The following is a 15,880-nucleotide window of genomic DNA, read 5'->3' as shown; positions in this document are numbered from 1 at the left end:
AAACCAAAGTATCTTGGGATTGCACTTAATGGTGTGCAAAAGGGTGCCTTGGTCCAGTGTTCCGTATGAAATTAATACACACAAGATGTGCTACACTGATGGGGCTGAATAAGAGGAAAATGCAGGAAGATTTGACACAGGCGATGTCAGACGCACTTCTAATGCAGTGGTTAAAGAGTCAAGCTTCTTTGATACGTATGCTACCAAAGGTGGCTCAGGGCAGCTTGTGCCAAGAGGCAGCTGCTAGGACTGTTGGAACAGGCATGGTCTCTATGCATTATTCGCCTATGTCAGAGCCCAAGGGAAAGGCTGATGCTGTCTCCACTCTGGAGAGTGAATGGAACAATGGATGTTACGGGAGTGAGAAGGGCAGTCCCACCTGCCCAGGGGCAGCAGTTGCTCTCCCTGTTGCCGCTTTCCATCCAGTGGCCAGGGGAGAGGTCTCCATGCCTGTGGCCCTCTGCTCTCCGTTCCAGTTCTGTCTCCCATGCTTTCGTTGAGGTAAAAGATGTTTGACCAAGAAAAAAACACAAACCCTCCTCCTCGGAATGACAAACTCATTGCCTTCTTTATGGTGGTAAACCTTCACAATAGGATGTCCGGGACAAAACAGTGACCTTTACTTTGTGACATCTTTATCAAGCACATACCCCACAGAAATATAATCAGGAAATCAACAGAGCAAGGATTGATATACCAGCTGAGAGTCAACCCAGGCGCCTGGACATGTCTTAGTTGGTCAGACTCATGGCACTGTTCGCCGAAGAGGTTTTGTGAGGGGAGCACAGCTTGAGAAAAGATTGATGGCACAGTCCAGCGCAAGGCTACAGCTCCGTGTGGGCTTTGCAGCCTGTCATTGCCTAAGAAGTGGCATAGCTAGACAAGGACTTAGTGCAACAGGAAGATTGGCTTCCCAAGCTCAGCTTTCTCAAACTTGAATTAGCCACCTTCCAATGCTTTTACAAAGAGAAGATCACATACTCTGATAACTGAATCCTTCCTTCAGCACCTGGGGGAATAAAACCTTTATGACAGTAGCAATCCATCTAACCCAAGGAGCTAGGATGGAATACAAGACATATTGACATGACAGATGATGTTGCTGGCCAGCATATGAAATAATTTTACCTGCTTTGAATATGCAGTAGGAAAAACCTTAAAGTATTCCCATTAAGTCTATAAATTGATAAACTAGTAATTTCAGAAGCTATGTATGATTTAAAGGGAGTATGAAGTAGGAAAATCAAAAGGAGTATCCTTTGCCTCTAGGTCAATGAGCCGGAAGACATTTGCATATGCAATCTTTACTGTAATTATTTAACAATTCTTAGGCTGCTGTATTAACCTTTGGAAAAGCAAACAAGGGAAAGCTAATATTTTCAACAAAGCATGAGCTAGAACTGTCTTCTTCATATGTAACAACAACCTCATTGCTCAAAGCATTTTGACCTTCTACTCACGTAGACAAGTAAATGAGTATTCACACAAAATATACCTTAAACAAGGTGAACAATGGGGGTTCTCTTGCACTGAAAAATGTGCACAATTGATATTACTGTATGTATTTTTAGTTTTAACTTTGATCACTAAAATGTGTACAGATATAAGTGACATGCTCCATTTTTTTTTAAAGTTGCTGCTGTTGTTTTGACATCTTCTCTGTGTAGTTTGCTGTAGATTTTCTAAAAGCAAATTGAAAAAAATTCTGGGGCAGAAGATGTCTTTTTAAACTATACAATTCCCAGTACTCTCGGGCTATCTAAATTATTTTATTTACCTACACTCCCATTTTCATCTTCTTACTTTCTTATAGTCTTTAGCATGCAGGCATCTCTATCTGGAATAATGACTGAAGTACTATAGAAGATGAGAGCCCCAAGCAATATGAGTGCTGAGAACTATTCCAGCTTCTAGAGGAATTGTTGTTTTGGGCTCAGTGACTGGTTTGCTGTGATTCAGTGTTGCACAAAAGCTCATAAAGCCCTTTGGAACCCTGAGCTTAGCATAAAAAACAATGATGTGGTATCAACTGAGCAACAATCGATGATATAGATATATTGTCCATGCAGTTCCTCTGGATTTTCTTCATTATAATCCCTCCCAAAGCCGTGGGAGATGGTCAGGATTAAATCAGCTTGCACGAAGGCAGATACACACTTACAGGGATAGTGTCACAAAAAGAAATATATACGGCACTGGACTGGAGGTAATAAATATGCCTTGCTTGACTGAACTGGTTGCACAGCCACATTTTATAGACGGCACTGTACCACTACCAGATTAACTGATGAGGTTGTCTATGTGAGTACCTGTGAAGAGAAGAAGTTTTATCATCCTATTTTTATAGATGGAGGAATGAAGGACTAAGAGCTCCCAAATTATTCAAGGTCACATAGGGATTTAAGTCTGAGCAGGGAACTGAAACTGCGCTTCTCAAGCATAAGTAAAATTTCATTACCGTAAAATGTCTTAACTACTAGGTAATACTTTCTTCCCTATTGCAAGTAATACAAAATTAAAATACAACAATTAATATGTTTTCAGGTGCCTGAATCCCAAATTGATACTGTGTTACATTCTCTCTGCTAGTACAGCAACTGCAGTGCTTCCCTTCAAACAGCGAAGAGTTAAGATGGCAATGATTCCCTCTAAGTCCTTTGTGGGCTCTTGGTTACGCACCGAGAAATTCTCAGTCTCAGTGGCAGGGACATATAAGCAGGAAGGTGCTGGTCTTCAGTTTTTCAATAAAGTTGCCTGACTTGTAATTATACTAGAATTCCTGCAGCAGCGAAATGATAAACTACATTAGAAGGATACAACAAGCACTAAATTATCCCTAATGATCTATTTTGTGCCTATGGACCTTTGGCTATCCTCTACTGTGATTTTATTTCAGAAGTAAAGTAAAGGTCAGAATCATAGGCAAATGTGTTGGTTCATTCCTCACTGTCCAAGCAATACACCACGTGGAATATATTTGAAGTCATTTTGAGATGAAAGATAACACCTCTGAAGGCTGCTCTAGCACTGAATCAACCATGATGCACCCATAGCCTCCTCAGTCAATCTAGAGATGCTGATCAGTTTAGTGCTGGAGAATTGCATTAAAGGTCAAAGCCAAGAGCAATTAAGGGCTGCATGATAAGAAATTGAAGAATCAATCAGGAAACCGCGTAAATGAGCCTCATGTTTTCTGCATGCTGTCTTTGCTTCTTTCTTCAGCTAAACACAGTTTTAAGAGGACTGTTCAACATTTGGCAGCAGTAATTACCATGCAGACAAGAGGTGAGCTTCCTCTTCACATATCTCTGTTCTTGTTTGAGGAAAAGCAGCATTGCAATTTTGTTATTTTCCACTCTTTCTTTCCCACTATTTTTGCTCTTCTTCCTCTTTCCTTTGATGGTATCAGAAAATGCTGCTAGAGTGGAGGTTTGGCATATTTTTTTTTATATATCTTACCCTTCTTTATTCTTGTGCTTTTGTATATCCAACAGCCAAGAAGGAATCCACAGCCCTTTTTAGCTAAAATCAAGGACTCTTTTCCTCTTCAGTACCATGAGTCTTAGATGACACACGAGCAAATATGAATTTGACAGGAGGAGTCCAGTCCAACTGCTCTGCTCACAGAAGGGTTGGGTAGAGCTGGTTGCTCAGGGCTGTGTCCTGTGGGGTTTGGACTGTTCTCCAAGAATGGAGACACTTCTACCACCTCAGGGCAACCTGTTCTGGTGTTCAGTCACCCCCCCCCAGTTTTCTCTTATGTTTAAACATAATTTCTTGTATTTCTGCTTGGGTCCCTTGCCTGCTGTTTGTGACTTTGGGCACCACTGAGGTGAGAATGCCCCTTTCAGTCTCACTGAAACCAGCGATACAGAGAACTGCGAGACTAAATCATGTAGTTAAGACTCTCTAATTTACTTCTGTGGTTCACATGTTCAGGCTTTCCACTGCGAGCACAAAGCCCAAAAAGATTTTTCTTAGTGAGAGTCAAGACTCTCTTATCTAATATTATGACTTCAAAACTGATGACTTAATAAAACAAACCCACAAAATGTTATGAGAATTGCAAGAGTTGACTGTTGTGCTTTCTAGGCCATCTGCCATATTTAAAGCTCTATGACAGAGAAATATGAACCAAATTCTCCCTGAGGTGAGCCCACATGTATTTCCTTTGTGCTATATCATCCTTACTGAAGTCTGGGAAGAGCTTATAGAGAATCAGAATGGCCTTTTGCACTTTTCTTCAGAACTCCAAGGTTTCCTAAAATGACAATATGCATCCTAAAAACATGGGAATAAAAAGTTACAGCAGAGTTTAATTTGCCCTTTTGTTCTTACTTATTTGCACATTGCACAGTAACTTACAAACGTTTAATTGCAAAAGAAGATGCATATTCTTGCTTCTGGTTTTCCTCTGGACTACAAAGACTATCTATAAATTTCTATGAAGCACACACAATGGGACTGTGTCTTCGCTGCCAGAACAGCCATTGCTAATAGGTGGCATTTCTGTGGACTTAAAGTCAAAACGTATTGAACAAAGATCCTGGATTTCTAATGACTTTGGGCCATAGTTTAGAGCATATTCAAGCCTGACACAAGAAATACACTAAATTGGCTATTTGGTGTCAAGGGAACTCAAAGACAGTGTGCTTCTACATTGGAGACCCTCATCTCACTCTCTTTAGATGTATTTGTTAGGGTGAGCTCTTGCCCTCTAACAAGTGGGCTCCATTATGACATTGCATCTGTAAGATTTTATTCAAGTTTTATGTGAGAAACTCAATATAAACTGGACAGTTGGTACTAATATATACATATATATATATATAAAAGCATAAAGCCCATAAATCAATAGTTCTTTGGCAGTTTCTGGTGTAATTTAAAAACAAAACAAAACAAAACAACAATCAAAGAATCAATGAATAACATTGCCTGCAGGAGGAGGGTTGTTTTCTGATGTGACAGTTTTGCAAAATGAAAGTCACAGAAATAAATACAGATTCACTCAAACTCATAATCAACTAGAAATAAAAAGTCACATTTCCCCAATATAATGTCAGAAGAAGGCTGAAGTCCAAACAAACAAATTGCAGTAATTCAGTGATGGTGCAGTCCCGAACCAACATTCCTCAGATAAAATAACAGAATCTGCATCAATCATCAGATGCACCAAAAATAAGGGACTCTGACAACATGACTTGACAGGATATATGTCTCCTGGTCTGGAAATAAATGTTTTTGCTTTCCCTTGGCACTTACAGTGTTCTCCATAAATGTGGCGGGTTTAATTTTCTGATAGATTACCATTATTCCTTGGCAATTTTCTATTCAAGTGACATTATCTCATAAGTCTCTGCATATTTTCTGCTGCTTGATACTTCTTGAAAAACAGTAAATCTAAAGTTTCTATCAACTTGGTACCTAAAATGAATCACTCAGTGCAGTGATATGCATAGGCGAGGAAGCTTCTTTGCCCTCAGATTTGCAGTACATGATTAAAAATAAGTAATTCTCAAGGTCCATTTACCCAGATGATATCTGAAGCCAGACTGGACTCAACTGTATCTGCAAAGATGCATTCAAGAACAGAGAGTTTATCTTAATGAGCCACAAACTGTGAAAACTTGTTAATCTATTTAGATTCCGTAAAATATTCTTCTGCTTGTTTAGATACTGAAGCAAGTAAACATTTTCAAAAGTATTTCTCCCAAACAAAACTATCTAATTCAGTAGAATTGTAGAAAAGCTGTCCAACAGAGAGCCAAAACGAGTCATCACCTGCTATGCATTTTGTCTCATGTGGTATTCAAAACTGAAACAATGGGACTTCACAGGCCTGAGCTTTCTCATTTTTCAGAAATCTCTTTCTCCAGTATTTCTTCCTACAACATGCACCCTATACTTCTCCTTTTCTCTGCTATAGACACAGGGAGTGGATGATTCACTTGCCCTTTGTAGCACCTTTCTATTTTTTAAAAACTATTATTACGCCTGTCCTTCAGTGTATTCATCTTTAGGCTAGGTTAGGTTTTTCATCTGGTTCTTCCAACTTATGCTTCCTAAACTATCATTTTTATTATTTACTGTATAGCTTTTCTTTGGCTGACTATACAGCTCTCAAAATGCAGTACCTAGCACCAGAACAACCTCAAACAAGACCTTAAACCTTACTCATTTTTGTAGGTTGTTTTCCTCCTGCCTCAGTTTACCACACACTACTTGCTGAAAACTTTTTCCACTTTTTTTTCCAGTTAGTCAAGAACATTTTAACTTCAAAGCATAGCTTCAAAAAGAATTCAGTCCCTCCTTATTTTGTGTTCTCTAAAACTTAAGCATATTTTCTATTCCATTATCCAAGTTATTAAGACAAACATTGAAGACTACCATTGAAGACTACCAAAGCTGAGTAGCCCTGGCAAAATACCATGTGCTTCTGTGAGATACCAATTTCCTAACCAGTTTTGAAAACATGTAACACTGGTTTTATCATGACAATATCTTTCTAGCTTGCTTATGAAGATGTTATGCATGTTGCTATCATTCTTCCATCCTACTGGGGAATGCCCTACTGGATTTGAAAGCTTTTCTTAGTGTCTGAATTGATCTGAGTGGAACAGACATTAAAATGCAGAAGCAATTGGATATGGAGGTTGGTTTGGAAAAAGATAATAGTTGCTTGCTTCTATTTGCCTGCTCACAGGGGAAAACAGAATGAAATGCCTGGAAACTGCATGCAACAACTCATTCATTGGCTAAAAGACCAGATGTTGGTATTAAAGAGAACCACTCAGACACAACAACAAACATTTTATTATTCTTTTGATCTACTTTGAGAGATTTCTTGGTTAAAAATTGCATTTTTTCCTGCTGGATTTCCCAGGACATATCATTGCTTATTTAATGGCACAGCACCTTTGGCTCCAGTACAGACGTTCTACTTGTACCTGCTCTTTTCTGGTTTTTATATTTGATGTCAGAATGAGATCGGCATGTCACACATCTGGAGTGCAACTGGTTTCTCACTGGCACATGGTTTATAGACTGAAAGGGGCTGCGTTGAAAGTCAAATAACCCCTGCAGCAGTCAAGTGCTTCTATCTGTCTCCCACTCTGTGCTCCCTTATGCATGGGGTGTAGGGGACAAGGTCACTTCAAACCACTCTCCCACCCCAGGCACCAGCCACTGTGTAAATAACTATGAACATGGTGCCTCTTAGGTTGGCACTTAAATGTGTGGAGAGATGACTTCTTTAGCAAAATCTAAACCTAATCTATTGACTTTTGTGTCTTTTCTCATTTGCAATGACGTTTGAGAGATCTGCAGTACAGTGTGGCCAGATTATAATCTAGTTTACCACACACTTTAATCAATATTTAAGAGTAAAAAGATAGTAGTCTGTAGTTAACTTTATCAAGAATAACATCTGAATTACTATCTTCTCCATTCACTGTTTCAGCTGGGCGAAATCCAGAAAATGTTTGACATCAACATCTTTACTGTCTCTCGTTGGTTCTTGGCTCACAGAGATGGCCATTAAGTCCCCAAACTGCATTAGAACAGTATACATGATGTATGTGACCAGACACATCACCACTTCCACAACCAGATAAATACACAATTCATTACATTAATGCAATTTTTAGAATTATTTAAGTTGGAAAAGACTTTTAAGATCATTGAGTCCAACTGTAGTCTATTTCAGTACACCAGTGAAAATGTGCTCTATAAAACCAATCAAAGAATAAATACAACAACATCTGAACATAAAAACAAACCAAGCAAAATCTGCCTGCCTGCTTGACTTGCTAATAAAAGCTGAATCACACTTCATACAACTATTTTAAATCTATATAATCAAAGCTATCAAAGAATCAGAGTAAAAAGATTCAGCAAAACTTCAAATTTTGCTTCAGACATTTGGAAATCCAGAAACATAGTTTATCTGAAAATTACTATGTGCTCATTAATCTTTCAGGTTATGCATGAAATTAAAACCCAGAGCTTCACTGCTGTATGTACAACATCTCGGATGTTTGAAAATGGGAGCAAATTACCTTAGGCAATAATCGACATGATTCAGAAGGTGGCAGCACTGTCTCGGTCTGCTGCAGTTGCAACACACATACCACTGCAATTTCAGTAAAAGAACTACTACATCTACTGTGATGTTATTTTTCTCGGATATTGTTATTATAAATCTCTTGGTTGGGCCCAACACTATAATGTTTTTGTAGCTATCACAAAACAGAAAAATTTGCAGTGTGCTTCTCCCAGTTCTAGGCAGTATTTTTGTATGTGACTCAGGGCTGGGTTTTTATTTTGCTTGAAATTATGCTCAAGTAAAAAAAAAAAAAAAAAACCCAACCCAAACCAAACCAAAACCAACCAGCCCATAGATATTTTGGGTTGTAGTATGTATTTTCTCAAATTTTAATAAATAGATGCGTAGTTACTCAACTCCAGTTGGAGAGTTTGAGAAGTTATTTTAGCAATTAAAGCTTTTTCCTACATTAAACGTGTACTGCTTCTATAGAGATTCCATAGGTACAGGTCTTCATTACTCTGCTCTTTGTCAATATGTATAGTTTTACTTAACACTTTATTGACATCACTGAGGTACTTATGTCTATAAAGCTAAACAGATTTGCAGGATAGGAGCTTCATGTATGCCTCTTGATCAGCCATGTGTAATATTATGGATGCCATTCTGCAAAGAGATGAATAGTTTCATTCACTGAGCCCTGTCTGAGTTTCTATTGATTTAACTGAATTACTAATGTAAGTAAAGTTGCTTATGTGTTGTTTTTCTGGATCAGAATCTCACAGCATTGTGGTGCTGTACCATGCCTTTTGTGTATGAACTTCCAAAATACAGTGCCAAGCACTGTGGAACAATGAATCACTGGTTTTAAAACAATGGAGGGTAATAGCCTGTACCCTAAAAACTATAAATCAACACCAGTGTGCCATTTTACACAACTGGTTTTCAATCACCAGGCTCCAAAAAATAAATTACACATTCTAACACAGTATGTGAATATATATATGTATTTATATACACACATACATATGCATAGATGCACACAGACTGCCTCTTATCTATGTGTATAGGCATTATTGAGGAAAGGAATTCAGAATGTACAGAAATGTTAATCACAATAGATGTTGGCATACCTCATTGTATAATGCACTAATATTTATTGATACACTTTAGATTTTGAGTTACCGTGTGCCATGACATAAACAGTGTAAATTAACATGATATGACATGCAAAAAAAGCCCTCAAACAAACCCAAACTTAATACATCCATTTGCAAAAGTACAGACCAAAAGTGATCAAACCCAAATTTGAACAACCTCTGTGTAACTTTTCCTTCTTTTTCCCCTGGAGTAGCTTGAAACATTTGTTTTCTACTACTTAGATTTCTGCTAAACACATTTCTAATCTAACCTGTCTCCATTGCCCATATGTTCCTTGTAGGCTGCAAGCATTTAAAGTAATTAGGAGATATTATTAATGGAAAGCTGTCTCAAGATAATGGTCTTCTGTTATAAGACAAATGCCAAGATGACATTTTTGAAGCAAGAGGAATATATCCAGGGACATTCTCCTGGTGTCATGATTTTATTTCTATTATGTCAGACAATTAACGGTGTAGATTCTGCTGTAATATCTGATGTGCCCTGCTCTAGGAAATGGCAGTGATTCTGTGTGCCAGTGACACCAGCACAAAGCCTCATCCTGGGAGGGACTTTGTGGCCTGGCAAAGACTCTCATTAACACAGTTTGGGCCTGATTCAATTAGCAGTTCCTGTGATTTACAATACCAGGCCAGGCAGAGCTAAAAATAATGGTAGCCACCTATGAAGCATAGCATCAAATCAATTAGCCCATTTGCTGCTGTAGTATTTTACCTTCCTAGACTTCCATTTGTAAACTTTGCCTTATTACTGGAAAGGCAGATTTCCTTCTTACTTTGGACATTAACTCCTGCATCATGTTAACAAGCTCCTATGGCAATATTTCACATAAATCTTGAGAAAAGTTTTTGAAGTAGTCAGTGCAGATTACTGCTCTGTGATTTCTTAATGCATGTTTTAAATGTTTGTTTTCAGAGCCATTGATCATGTTCAAGACTTCCATTTTGTTGTACTAATTAAAAGGAAACAAAAAAAAGTGTTTTCAAAGTTAAGTGAATGAGAAGGACATGGAAATTGTTCTGCTAAGTGTGGTGTTGCCATTTGATTTACTGTTCAGACGGTGATGAAAATCAGGAGGAAGCAAAGCACAGGGAGCTTGATTTTGCCAAGTAGTTTAACATTTCTTTGCTCCAGTAGCCATTGTGGCACTTACTTGAAAAATGCAGGATCAGAACCATGGATTTATCACTTGGTTTAGGTGCCTAGGAGATGACTGAAGTGGGAGCTGTGATTATGGTGAAGTTCTGAAAAAGCTTAGGAAGTAAAAGCATGTAAGATGGTCACATAGCACAAAAACAGTTGCAAAGTATTGTTGGATTGATGTATGCCTGCTTAAAACCTCATCATTTCATGGAATCCTTTAGAGCTATGAGAATTGACAGCACCTGAACAACTACTACTGAACAAACAATCCATTGGACCAAAAAGCAATTTTCCCTTCCCTAATAAAAACTAGTCCAAGAGACAAGCGTGTGTGAGGTCTAAGGAAGGCGGAGATAAATGGCATGCACAGAAAAAGAAGATGGAGAGAGTTTATAACCTTTCATTAGCCACCAGAAAAAAATTCAACATTTTCTTTGTCTATGCTTACCATGGACAAAAAATTCAGGGATAAAATAAAAGGGGGTTTAACAAAAGCACCTCCTACTTGATAAAGAGTTTTGGAAGGAGCTTTGAAATCCTTCCTGCTGAACATAGCTTCTCCTGCCCCATTATTTGTACAGAAATCTCTTCACTTTTCCAGGACAGCTCAGTATGTCTAACTAAGTGTTAATTTGTGAATATTTGTTACCAATGATGTAACAAGTCATTGGAAATAGATACTAGTGGCTAATTACACTAAATAGAAGCTATACTGATTTTTATAAAATCTAATAGCCACTTGAAAAACAGAAAGAACCTCCCCTAACAAAACAAAAAAAATAAAAAGCTGGTTGATACTTTTTAATGGTTAAAACCGAATAAAACTAATCAACTACGGTTAAGTTGCACCTGGACTAGTTACAGATGTTTTGAATAAAAGAAAAACCTTCTGAAAGACCCTTTGCAGTCTCCACTAGGTGGCATGCAGTGACCGTGTGTAGGTCATCTTATCTCCACAAAACCTTCCATTCATACAGCAGATAAAGAACTGCATTATTAATTTATACCACTGCATCCACTCTACACCTAATATTTGTTTAGCCAGCTGTTTCCTCTAATCCTCCTTAAACACCATTGATTGAAATCCTAAGTATATTCAGACTTTTTTTTTTTACCCCAAAGAACATTTTGTTACCTACCAGTTACAAGCTACCTTTTCAGTGCAGTACTGTACGCTACAGTTCCTAACAGCGGAGACAGAATGTCTAATACTTCCTCACAAGCAACAGAAGCAGCTTGTCACATGAAAATAATTTTTTTCCTAAACTTTTCATTTTCAGAGACTTCTAAGTAATGAAATACACTGTCAGGTTTACAACGAAACAGAAATGCGAAGTATTCAAACCTCCAATAATAGTTTAACTATCGCTTCAATGAAAAGCCAAATGAAAAGAAGAAAATATTAATTGCAGTTCTCACACTTTAATCCCTGGAGTGAATTGGAAAACTCTGAATATATTTAAATAAAAGCAATTGCAAAGTCACTCTTCACTTGAAGATCTCAAAACACTTTTTAAAGATTGGTCAATATCTTTTCCAGATTTCTACTGAGTGGCAAGGAGGTTAAGTGACTTGATCAAATAAGTATTGATAACAGTTCCTTTGGCTCCAGACTGTGACCAATGAGGGATAAAAATATTTCTTATAGACACATATCAGCATAAAAGCACAGAGGCTGGGACCTGCAGCAGAAAATGCTTTTCTCATCCTTTTACAAACTGTAAATACAAAGGTGCACTGCAGCACACCACACAAACCCTACGCCCTTTTCTGAAACCTCTCCCCCTAACCCCAAGATTTTGTACTATTTTGGGCTTTATTTAGTAGCTGCTAGTTCACTGAAATTGAGAGGAAACTGAACCTGCTAAGTTTATAATGAAAGGATGCTTTGCTGTGAATTACACTGTCAGTCATGTCTCTGAAGAGGACGTTGCCTTTCTTCATAATGACACAGGTTTTTTTTTCCTCTTTCTTATTGGAATCTGCTTATACATTCAAGGATCTGACTAGGAAGACACATCTTTTTGCAGAATTTCAGTGCAGACCAGCAGTGTCTTGATTATTACACTTCTTTTTTATTTAACACAAAAAATCTGCTCTTTACAAAATTGTTTTCCCCATTTTGCTTTAACTGTTGCATTGAAAAGCACCTCTTATTTCTTTCTTTCTGTTCCCCCCTGCCCTTACCCTTCTTCCCTTTCCCCTTGTCACTAAATGTAATACAGGTAAGTACGTGTGTGTTAGAGTCTTAGATAATGCATTCAGAGAAACTCCATTTAGCTATGCTCTACGGGAGCTGAAGATCTGCCTCCATTACATATGGAAAACCAAGGAAGCGTGAGCTGTCTCTTTGTAGCACGAGGATTTGCCGTTCTGTGTGACACGCGTTGGCATGAGACTGCTGACTCCTGGCTCCCTCGCCATGGGAGCCGATAATAATCTTCCCCGTTTATGATACATTTCTCCACGTGCTGAAAATACTCTGTCTCCAGAAACAGTGTTTATTGAAAGGATGTGTATCCATAGTTACACAGCCTCACTGTATCTACGTTTTCAACTACCACATCATACTTATTCCTAACAATGTTTTTCCTAAGAAAATAATATTAATCTTTCCAGATGGCTCCTTTCCACATTTAGGCACTAAAACAGTCTTGCCGGTCATTAATTCAAACTCATTGCTGTTAACAATCTATATGATTCTCTTGTACACACTGCCAAGTTCCCAGAGTCCCCTGAAGGTGTTGTATCAGTTACATGACATCACACAGCAACATACATGGCAACATTTTCTGCCCTAAAACATCCTAGCAGTAATTAATCCCCTTTCTAATGATGTACAAATAGCAATAAACCTCCCTAATTCAAACATGCAAATGCTTTCCAAACCTTTACATCTAAACCTACCACACAAGTCGTTTGGCTATGAAAAACATTTTGAATGACACGTTTATATGTATGTGACCCCAAAACCCAAATAAATAGCCAGTAAAATGATACAGTTATCATAGCCATGGACTAGCTAATGTGCAGCTACAGCTTCAAAATGCTGTGGCATTGCAACTTTCTTGGTGAGTAGAGACAATACAGAAACATGTGCCAAATGTTATTCAGGCTTTCTCTGACAAAAAAAAAAATAGCCAAATATGACATCAGTATGTAATTTATCACATCTTATTGAAATTGTTTGCCTCTAACTGGATGGTCGGTACTTATGTAAATGTACTTCCAGCCCCTGAAATTCCTGCTCAGTCTACTGTTCTCCTTTTCCTACATCCTAAAAACTTCTAAAAGCCTCTGACTGGATGGAGAAATCCCTCCAGAAAGACAAATCTCTGTGAAATGTATAATCCCATAGGAGGAAGCCACAGAGCAGAAGTATACAACTTTTTGTCTTTCAGACAGAATCTTCAGCTGCAATATGATCTGTCCTTTGCTAACACAGAGCACTTAAAAGTCAAGCACATTGAAGTTAGCCGGTTTCAATCCGTCTTTCGCCTTCACCCCCCACCTCAGCTGCCAAATTAGATCGCTTGAAAATCCCTCCAGAGCAGCGCTGGAGCTGATACCACAGACACTGCTGACTGGATCCCCATCCAACTTAAGAGAAATAAAGCAGTAAAAAAAAACTTTCGCAAAAGTTTGGTTATTTTTTTTTTACCTTGTGCAGAGCTCCCGAGTTGAGATGCTCTCAGAACTCTCTCACAGTTTGAAACAGAGGACAGCGAAGTGCAGAGGAAGTTTTTGGTGCTCACCTTAAGTCTGCGTGTGCGTGTGTGTGCCTATGTCCCGAATGTCTCTTTGTGGCTCTGGGTGGCAGAGGACCTGATTCAGGGAAGAGAAAAGCCACTTTCTCACCGAGAGGAAAAGAAAAGCAACACGTCATGAGTTAAGTACGCCTCCAAGATGTCTTAATTACAGCTCAACGTGCTTTCCATTCAGACCCCAGGAATGAGAGGAAAAAATAAACCCACACACGCGGTTTCCCTCTCACACACACCCACACCCACCCTCTCTGTCCCGGCACACTGCCCTGTCCCTCCAGGTCCCTGTCCTCGCCCCTTAGGTCCACCCCTCCCAGATCCGCACCTAAAAAAGCACACAAGTCCTTGAAACGTACACAGTCCCGAGCTAACGACTACACAGGGCTAAAAAAAAAAAAAAAAAAAAAAAAAAAGTTTTTAAAAAAATAACTTGGTAGTGTTCCTCCTGAAGTCCTGAAGGGATCATTGAATTCAGGGATTTAGGGCGTGTGACACCCTGAGAAATACGATACTTCTGACCACTTGCCCCTGCTCACTCCCATCCCCTGCTCCTTATTTACCCCCCACCCTACCATTAACTCTAAGGTGGGAAATGCGGTTTCACACAGGGAGAAAGTGATGTCTGAAGGGCGGGGGTGTGTAGTGTGGTGGAAACAGCTGGACCTAACACGATCCCGTTGTGTTTTCGCTTTACCCCCAACTTCCAATTGAATTATCAATCCAGGAAACAAGCCCAGCTTCTCTTATTACACCCCAAATACAGAACATGCCTTGCACTGTCACCACAAAACCCTACAGCCAACTGGTGGCCACAAGTCTTTACGCAATTTCTAAACTCTACCTCGGGCCAAAGTGCTCCTCCAGCATCAAAAATATCTGGATTATGGTGTGTTTCACATCAGGAGACAAACAACCCCAAAGGAGTCTTCTAAAATCTGTGCACTATGTGGCTTTAACCCCCTAAAGCCCTCGGCGTGAAAAACATAGGCATTAGACCTCGCCTCTTACAACTGCAGACAAAAGGTGCTGCAGTTGTATCTCTAAATGTGTCTGTTATTTAAAACAGACAAACAAAAACAAAACCCCAAATGAGACAACAGAACAAATTAAAAAGGCAAAAAATCCAAGACTTGATGATGTACTACAGGTTGGAAAACTGGGGCCCAAATAATATTGTTTGACTTGAAAGCAGGTGTAGTTGCTCTTCCTCCGCTTAAAACATACAAGGTTCTTGATGCCTGATCTCCCAACAGTGCTAGGAAATGCATGCCTGAACCCTCAGCCTCTAAATTCTCCTAGATTAGAAAAACACAGGTAACCCAGGCAACTTGGTCTTGCAGATTCATTTTATCCCTTTTTTCCCCCCTTTCTCCTACGCTGAACAGAAGAATGTAACTGTGTCACATCCACTGCAACTCCCCAGCATCATTTTTCAGCCTGGACCCTGCTAAGCTTTCATCATTGTGGGTGTCAAACTCCCACCATCAAAAGAGGCTGCAGCTCATCAATCCTAACTCGATCAGGAAATGCCAGAGCCTAACACGTCCTGGTGCAAAAGCACGTCTGAAGGCATTGGTTTTACCATTGTCACCAAGCCGGGGTCAGCCGCTGCTTAGCGTCAAAGCACATACACTGGAAGGAGAAAAGCAATACAACAACAAACAAACAAAAAAAAAAACCCACCAAAGCAACAAACAAACAGGACCCTGCTGCGAAATATCAGTGTATTGGTTTGTGGTTTTTACTAATAGTGAAAAAAAAAAAAAGA

General features: G+C 39.0%; 1 protein-coding gene and 1 long non-coding RNA gene across 6 annotated transcripts in view; one reads left to right on the top strand and one right to left on the bottom strand.

The window, feature by feature from the left end:
• LOC139826402 (uncharacterized) overlaps positions 1 to 14,171 on the top strand; it is a 48,114-nt gene extending 33,943 nt beyond the window's left edge. The window contains exon 3 of the long non-coding RNA XR_011736436.1: positions 13,750 to 14,171. This is a non-coding gene — a long non-coding RNA (uncharacterized lncRNA). The remainder of the gene's footprint in view (positions 1 to 13,749) is intronic.
• HAPLN1 (hyaluronan and proteoglycan link protein 1) overlaps positions 1 to 14,501 on the bottom strand; it is a 66,284-nt gene extending 51,783 nt beyond the window's left edge. The window contains exons 1-2 of one of the 5 annotated variants that reach the window (XM_071802096.1): positions 14,438 to 14,501; positions 14,010 to 14,173 (exon numbers count right to left, since the gene is read on the bottom strand). The gene's annotated coding sequence lies outside the window, so the exon portion shown is untranslated. Of the gene's footprint in view, positions 1 to 14,009; positions 14,375 to 14,437 lie in introns of those variants that run through there. The other 4 variants (XM_071802097.1, XM_065860685.2, XM_065860686.2 and 1 more) reach the window with 4 other exon arrangements.
• Positions 14,502 to 15,880: the final 1,379 nt, after the last annotated feature.

The sequence above is a fragment of the Patagioenas fasciata genome, chromosome Z (assembly GCF_037038585.1).
Source record: "Patagioenas fasciata isolate bPatFas1 chromosome Z, bPatFas1.hap1, whole genome shotgun sequence".
Lineage (NCBI taxonomy): Eukaryota > Metazoa > Chordata > Aves > Columbiformes > Columbidae > Patagioenas > Patagioenas fasciata.
The sequence above is the reverse complement of the archived record's forward strand: the minus strand, read 5'-3'. Positions and strand labels throughout refer to the sequence as shown.